Source organism: Triticum aestivum, chromosome 1B, assembly GCF_018294505.1.
Source record: "Triticum aestivum cultivar Chinese Spring chromosome 1B, IWGSC CS RefSeq v2.1, whole genome shotgun sequence".
Taxonomy (NCBI): Eukaryota; Viridiplantae; Streptophyta; class Magnoliopsida; order Poales; family Poaceae; genus Triticum; species Triticum aestivum.
The window spans coordinates 115,616,883-115,624,031 of NC_057795.1; positions in this window are offsets into that span (position 1 = coordinate 115,616,883).

The following is a 7,149-nucleotide window of genomic DNA, read 5'->3' on the forward strand; positions in this document are numbered from 1 at the left end:
CCATTAGCCTTAGACGCATAGTTCGGGACCCCCTACTCGAGATTCGCCGGTTTTGACACCGACATTGGTGATTTCATTGAGAGTTCCACTGTGACGTCAAAGATAAGGTTGATGGCCCGCCTTGTTATCAAGGACAACATCATCTCCGGGGGAGCCCTGGCCTCGGGCCAGACCCTCTGGTTGGGCGGTTTCGTCATGACCGCCCGCACGGCTGTCAAGCCCACGATGACCTCTCGGGTCATCGAGAATCGCCTTCGCGTCAGCTCGGAACTTGCCGAGCAGATGGATCCGACGGAGCTATCATCTTTGAACGAGCTTTTAGATCGCATCACCGCCCTGAGAGTCGCTACGGACTACGATCAGATTGGGCTTAAACCCGATCAAAGGGAGATTAATCCCCCCCACGGTCACCCATTAGATAGCGGTGGTGATGGAGCAAAGAGATAACTCTCCCCTCATACTGAGGACGGACTACGTCTGGATTACCGAGCTCACCGAGCCGGATACCCGTTCGAGAGAAGATGTGCCCCAAGTCTTGGACTTAGAACCGAACTGTGGGTCCGAATAGTTGGGTAACATCCCGGAAGCCGGATTGTTAAATTCGGAAACCCTCCAAGCTCTGGGTCTCAGACCGGGTCAGGATTCGGATTTAAATCCGCCCACCCACCCAGATGCAAGCGATCTTTCCCATATCAGACAACAACCCCAAGAGATAGTACATCACTTTTGGGCCAGATTCCTCCTTGTAATGAACAAGGTTAAGGACTGTCGCGAGGAAGACGCAATCTCGTACTTTTGCAGAAATTGCACATACAAGGGAATCCTAAACGCCATAAGACGCCGTCACATATCACACTTTACTGACTTGGCAGCCATAGTACAAAAGTACTGCGCAATGGAAAGCGCCTGGAAAACCCAGGCAGCCTTTTGGGACGCACTGGCTCTCACTAAACCCCCTGTCCAAACAAAAATGGTGTACCCTCATCGGTCACCCGATCCAATCATGAAGAAGCTGAAGCCCACCACATGGCGCGGAACTGTACTGGAGGGATGGCTCAATAGGCCATGCAAAATTCACACCACACCGGATACCATACCAACACATAGCCTTAGAGCATGTTGGATACTTCGGCAGGTGGCCCAGAGCAGCGAGGATCTCCTCATAAATAATCCCGTAGAGCATCATCCCGCAGAAAACAACAATACAGTGTTGACAATCTTTGAGACTTTCGCCTCGAATAACAGGCGTAAGTGGACACTCTGCAGCATTGCTGAAGTCTGTCAAATTGCGGCAATAAACCCTTGGAACGACACGGCCATAACTTTTAGCACCAGTGACGAACCGTAATTCAGAGCAGTCCGGGCACTAGCCGCTTTAGTCCTCAGTCCAATTGTGGTCGGCTTCTGGCTTACCAAAGTGCTCATGGACGGCGGCAACGGATTAAACCTCATTTACGAGGAAACCCTCAACAAAATGGAAATAGACAATGGCCGCATTGAGCAAAGCAGCACAACTTCCAAGGAATCATCCCCGGATGGGAGGCATGATGTGCGGAAAAAATCACACTAGATGTGGTATTCGGCACGCCGGATAATTACACGTCCGAAGAAATAACATTCCAAGTGGTCCCCTTCAGCAGCGGATACCACGCCCTCTTGGGGCGAGACGCATTCGCGAGCTTCCAAGCTATACCCCACTATGGGTACATGAAACTCAAGATGCCTGGACCCAATGGAATCATCACCCTTGCTAGTGATCCGGACATAGTATTCCACACCGAAAATAAAACCGCCGCCCTGGCCCTAGAGGCACTATCCGAAGCCCTCGTGGCTAAAGAGCTAACTGCGTTATGCTCCACAGTGGACAGGGATGTCGTGATACTCGATGAATGATCCAAGTCTACCTCCTCTAAACCAGCGGATGAAATTGTCAAATTCCAAGTCCCTCCAACGGACTCTACAAAGACAACATCCATCGGGGCAAAGCTGGACCCCACAATCGACGCCGCACTATGAAGTTTTCTACGCGAGAATTGGGATATCTTCACCTGGCACCCCTCAGACATGCCAGGAATCCCATGCAGGCTGGCCGAGCATAGCCTCAACATATTGAAGGGATATAAACCGGTCAAGAAGACACTTAGACACTTTTCCGAACCCAAACGACAAGCCATGGGAGAGGAGCTGGCCAAGCTACTTGAAGCCGGATTCATTAGAGAAATTAAACACCCGGATTGGCTCGAAAACCTGGTGATGGTACCAAAGAAGGACAAATCCCGACGCCTGTGTGTCGATTTCAAAGACCTAAATAAAGCCTGCCCGAAGGATCCCTTCCCTCTCCTCTGCATTGATCAGATCATTGACGCTACCACAAGACACGACTCGATGTGTTTCCTCGATGCATAGCCCAGATACCATTAAATCAAGATGGCGGAGCTGGATCAAGCTGCAACGGCATTCATCACCCCATACGGCCCCTTTTGCTTCAACACTATGCCTTTCAGGCTTAAAAATACCGGGGGAACCTACCAACGCATGATTCAAACATGCCCGGAGAAGCAAATCGGCAAAACAGTTGAAGCATACGTGGATGACGTGGTCATTAAGACCGAACACGTCGAGTCCTTAATAGACGACCCGAGCCTCACATTCGACAACCTCAGAACATATGACATCAAGCTCAATCCAGAAAAATGTGTTTTCGGCATTCCCGCCAGAAAGTTGTTAGGCTTCATCGTCTCCCATAGAGGAATCAAAGCAAACCCAGCCAAAATCCGAGCTTTGTCACAGTTGGCTACCCCAACAGATCTTAAAAAAATCCAGAAACTAACTGGATGTGTGGTAGCCTTAAGCCGCTTTATCTCCAGATTGGGAGAAAAGGCACTGCCACTCTATCTCCTTCTTTGACGCACCGAACACTTCGAGTGGACGGACGCAGCGATGGCCAGACTGGAAGAAATAAAAGCTCTTTTGTCAAGCAAGCCAATCCTGGCCGCACCAAGCGTTGGCAAACCCATGTTGCTATACATAGCTGCAACACACCAAGTTGTGAGCGCAGCGCTCGTCGTCGAACGAGAGGAGGACGAACATAAGTTCCCGCTTAAAAAGCCGGTGTACTACATATCCACTGTCCTCACACCATGCAAATCTTGGTACCCCCATTATCAAAAAATAGCATACGCAGTCTTCATGGCATCCCGAAAACTACGACACTACTTTCAAGAGTGTTCAATCACGGTGGCCTCCGAAGTCCCACTCAATGACATAATAAACAACCGCGATGCGACGGGCCGGATTGCTAAGTGGGCCATTGACCTTCTCCCGTTCGACATCACCTATAAACCACGGAGGGCCATTAAATCACAAGTACTGGCCGACTTTGTCGCTGAATGGACAGAGGCCGAACTCCCTAAAGAGTACGGCGCATACTCCAATTGGATCATGCACTTCGACGGCTCTAAAATGCTTGCAGGTCTGGGAGCAGGTGTCGTCCTAACTTCCCCCACCAGAGATACTGTCCAATATGTACTCCAAATATTATATACAGACTCCAACAATGCAGCCGAATACGAGGCTCTGTTGCATGGTCTTCGGATGGCCGTCTCCATGGCATCAAGCGCCTGGAAGTGCGCGGGGACTCAAACCTTGCAATATCTCAAATAAATGGAGACCTCAACGCCAAAGATCCTAAAATGCCGTCTTATCGAAATGTTGTCCTCAAAATGTCAGCTCGATTCGAGGGGCTCGAATTCCATCACGTGGTTCGAGAAAACAATCAAGCGGCAGATGTTCTCGCCCGCATTGGCGCTAAGCGCGACCTAGTCCCACCTAACATCTTTCTGGAAAGGCTTTTTAGGCCATCAGTGGTGTGGCAGGGAAGACTGGCAATACTAGCTCGGATCCAAACACAACCCCAGATACAGAAGACACTGACATAGTCGGGGGCTCCACCACCGAAATAACACCCTCGACCCATTTAATCATGGCTGTCATTGCCCCATGGACCGAACCCTTCTTAGCCTACCTTAATAGGCAAGAACTCCCCGAGGATAAAAACGAGGCACGCTGCATAGTTCAGCGCTCTAAAGCCAATAAAGTCCACGAGGGGGAACTCTATAAGAGAAGCACTACCGGAGTACTTCAAAGATGTATCTCCGAAGAGGAAGGGTGACAACTCTTGGCGGAAATTCATGCCGGACTCGGCGGCCACCATGCCACAGCTCAGGCCCTTGTAAGCAAGGCCTTCCGTACAGGTTTCTATTGGCCTACAGCCCGGGCAGACGCACATGACCTCGTCCAACATTGTGTCGGATGTCAGCTTTTCACCAACCAAAGCCATATGTCGCCTACCGCTCTCCAAACAATCCCCATAACTTGGCCTTTTGCGGTCTGGGGGCTGGATATGGTCGGACCTCTTAAAGGGGGGATCCATAAGAAAAAATATTTGTTGGTCATGGTAGATAAATTCACCAAATGGATAGAGGCCAAACCTATAAAGACGGCCGAATCTGGACCAGTGATAGACTTTATATCGGGCAACGTACACAGTTATGGTGTCCCTCATAGCATCATCACCGATAATGGCTCCAATTTTACAACCGATGAGGTGAAAACCTGGTGCGCCAACTTGGGCATTAAGCTCGATTACACCTCTGTCTATCACCCTCAAACAAACGGTCAAGTCGAACGCGCCAATGGTCTCATTATGAGCGGTATTAAACCCAGACTAGTGCGATCCCTAAAGGAATCAGACACACACTGGGTCAAGAAGCTCGACTCTGTACTCTGGGGGCTGCAGACCACGCCAAACCGCACGACCGGATATACACCCTTCTTCATGCTACGGCGCAGAGGCTGTCTTGCCCTGCGATATTATTCATGACTCACCTCGAGTGCGCATGTACAAAGAGAGAGAAGCCGAGTTGGATCGGCAGGATAATTTAGATGCCTTGGAGGAGCGCGATGTCGCAAAAGCCCGTTCCGCATTCTATCAACAACAAGCTCGCAGGTATCAAAGCAGAGAAGTACGGGCCAAAACTTATAATATTGGCGAACTCGCTCTACGCCTACCGGAGAAGAAAAACAATAAGCTCAAGCCCAAGTGGGAGGGTTCCTTAATCATTGATAAAGTTCTCACCGGAGGAGCGTACCGCCTGCGTGATGCAGCAGATAATCGACTTGAGCCAAACCCTTGGAACGCGGCCAGACTCCAAAGATTCTATGCCTAGCGCCGAACTCTTTGTTCGTCTCCTTCCCTCTGTCCCTTCTTACTTACTTTTAATTTGTATACTCTCCCTTCATTTTTTAGCCCTAAAGCTATAGTGTGACTCAATTACACACTTGTGACGCACCACCTTTAAAATATGTGCGCTCGGTATACCTGGGGGCTTCTTATACAAAAGCTTAATATAATTACATTCCGGGCTTTGTGCCCCTTGCATATGCGTATTTGTTCCGTACGCACCTTTTCTTCGCCATTGTATGCATCGATATGACTTATGTTTTGGCCAAGCTGGGTTGCCTGGCTCTTGTGTTTATGCCCTACATTCCCGTTAATTTGGCTAGGGCATAAGGGGAGCACCTCTGGGATTGTTACTGTCGAGTCCTCCGGATGTGTACTTCAGACTGGGTGAAGCTGAAAGCTAGCGTTCTTAAGGGAATATTTGGTCGGTGAACTAAAGATGTCTTTTACCTCTCATAATACACCCCCCAGATGTTTTCATATACTACGCTTTCAACCGAGTTCGAACATGCACATTAATGCATGTGTACCCAGGGAAAGGAACCCTTAACGGAACTATTCTCTCTGGAAGATGTTTCTTACTACCCATGTAATATAACATAACTAGTTGGATACTTGTCTGTTCAAGCAACTATGACCCCTACGCCTGGCTTCCATGCGTATCCCGGTTTCTATAACCGAGAGGGTATTCGGAAACACTCCGGACGGTTGAGTCAGGAGGTCAAAGCGAAAAGGTCCGCCATGACAAATGATTTACAATCCGGCTAGATATGTCCATCGAAGTACATAGTCACTTTGATTAAGACATTTCTTCTTCTATGCCCTCCAACAGCCTGTCTAGTCTATAGTCCTGCTGGGAATATTTTGTGGCTAATTCTACCTGGTCATATACCAGGCTAACGGGAATCTCATTCCCATCTGACCCTACAGGTCCGACCCGGGCCATATAATTCGGATCAAGCTTGGTGTATCGCGTCTTCACCATCGCCTAAGCTTCTCTCGCACCTTGTCGACAAACAGATATCTTCCATAGTTGGAAGTGCCGCCGTGCTCCCTTCAGCAGCTGTACAAGCTCTCCCATGCCTCCTGGCAGGGAGACAGAAGGCCATATGGCTTTGGCGACACCGTGCATAACCTGCCGGACTTGCTCGTGCAGTTGTGAAAGCTCTTGCAGCATATCGATGAGGATCCGGGCATCTCCTCCCCGGGACGACCAGTCAGCATACCTACAGACATAACGATGTTATACTGCCTCTTCGCCGAACTATATATATAAAAAATAGTTCGTTCAAGCACTTACTGGAAATGCCGCGTTGAAGCCTTTTATTCTCCTTCACGGAGTCAGCTAGCTGACCCGAACATCTTTTAATTCTACGCTGAGCCGGGTATTGGCATCCAGGAGATCATTTTTCTCCTGCCTAACCCATGTAAGTATACACTCGCCATCATCTTGATGCCTTTGAGCTCTCTGTTCATCCTCTTGTAGGATATCCGGATTCACTCCGGGATTATCTGCGGAATCTGTTATCAGTTCGACAGCGTGTCAAAACCGTTGGTATACGTAATAACATCTTTTAAATAGAGAAAAGTATTACCAGTCGAGGTCTTTTTGGATCCCTCTAGTTCGGCAGTCTTTGCCCTTAGCTGGGTTTGACACCTCTCCAGCTCTTGAGATAGCAAGCTATTCTTATCTAAAAGAACATGTTTATAGAATGATCCTTAAATAAGTTGTACCAACTGTTTCAAGTCTCAGAGGCTACTGATATACATACTTATCAGATTTTACTTACCCGTATATCTTTCAAATACTGGTATGTGGCTCTAGCAAGCCTATCTCGAGCAGCTCGGATGTACGCATCACCCGAGCTGAAGGCATTGAAAGCTTCTTCGGAGAAACCAGGGTTGCA